Raw genomic sequence first — 937 nt, 5'->3', positions numbered from 1 at the left:
TTACCATAGATGGAGAAAACAAGATATTCCATGACAAAACAAAATTTGCACAATATCTTTCCACAAATACAACCCTACAAATGATAATAGATGGAAAGCATCAACATAAGGAGCAAAACTATACCCTAGAAGAAGCAAGAAAGTAATATTTCAACAAATCCACACAAACTTAATTCCACCTTTTACAACAAAAACAACAGGAAGTGACAATTACTTTTTCTTAATATATTAATTTGAAAATTAATATGACTAACATATCCTAATCAATTGAAATCCAATAATATGAGGAATTGGAAATTTGTTGATTGTCATTTAATGGTCTCTCTAATTTGGTAATTGGAGAAATAGATCCAACATTGTAAAATCTATATATACTGTCAGCTTGTATGTTTGTGACAGTGTCTGGCTGTGTACAACATAAGGGTCTTGAAATCTTGCTTCTCCTATATCAGCCTCTCTATTAGTAGTATTGTTTATTTCATGTTTTTACACTATACTATGGATTTCAGAACAGCTTATATATTTCAAAAGTATTTATATACCCAAAAGAAACATACACGATTAACTAGGAAGGTGGCTTGTAAGAGAACAACAAAGTGAGACTGAATGCTTTGCTTGACATTTGTCACTCTTGTATCAAGTTTGAAGAAGAGGACTTTATAAGTTACTCTTTCTCTGAGATGAATGCTTTTCCAAATTATTACAGCTAATGAACCAAATTCTTACCCTCACCTAATGTCTGTGCCATCCTCCAAGCAGAACCATTGTCCATTGACACAGTTGGCGAATGACTTTATTGGATAGACCATCTTAATACCTACATCATTTCTGAAATGAATGTAACCTGTTCTCTGTCAGCTGAGAATGACGTCACTCATTCAAGTCAAATAGCTTTGACCATAGCAGGAAGTCTGTATCCAAAAATCGAGCCTACAAT

This window comes from Mastomys coucha, unplaced genomic scaffold (genome assembly GCF_008632895.1).
Source record: "Mastomys coucha isolate ucsf_1 unplaced genomic scaffold, UCSF_Mcou_1 pScaffold5, whole genome shotgun sequence".
In the NCBI taxonomy this organism is placed as follows: domain Eukaryota; kingdom Metazoa; phylum Chordata; class Mammalia; order Rodentia; family Muridae; genus Mastomys; species Mastomys coucha.
The sequence above is the reverse complement of the archived record's forward strand: the minus strand, read 5'-3'. Positions refer to the sequence as shown.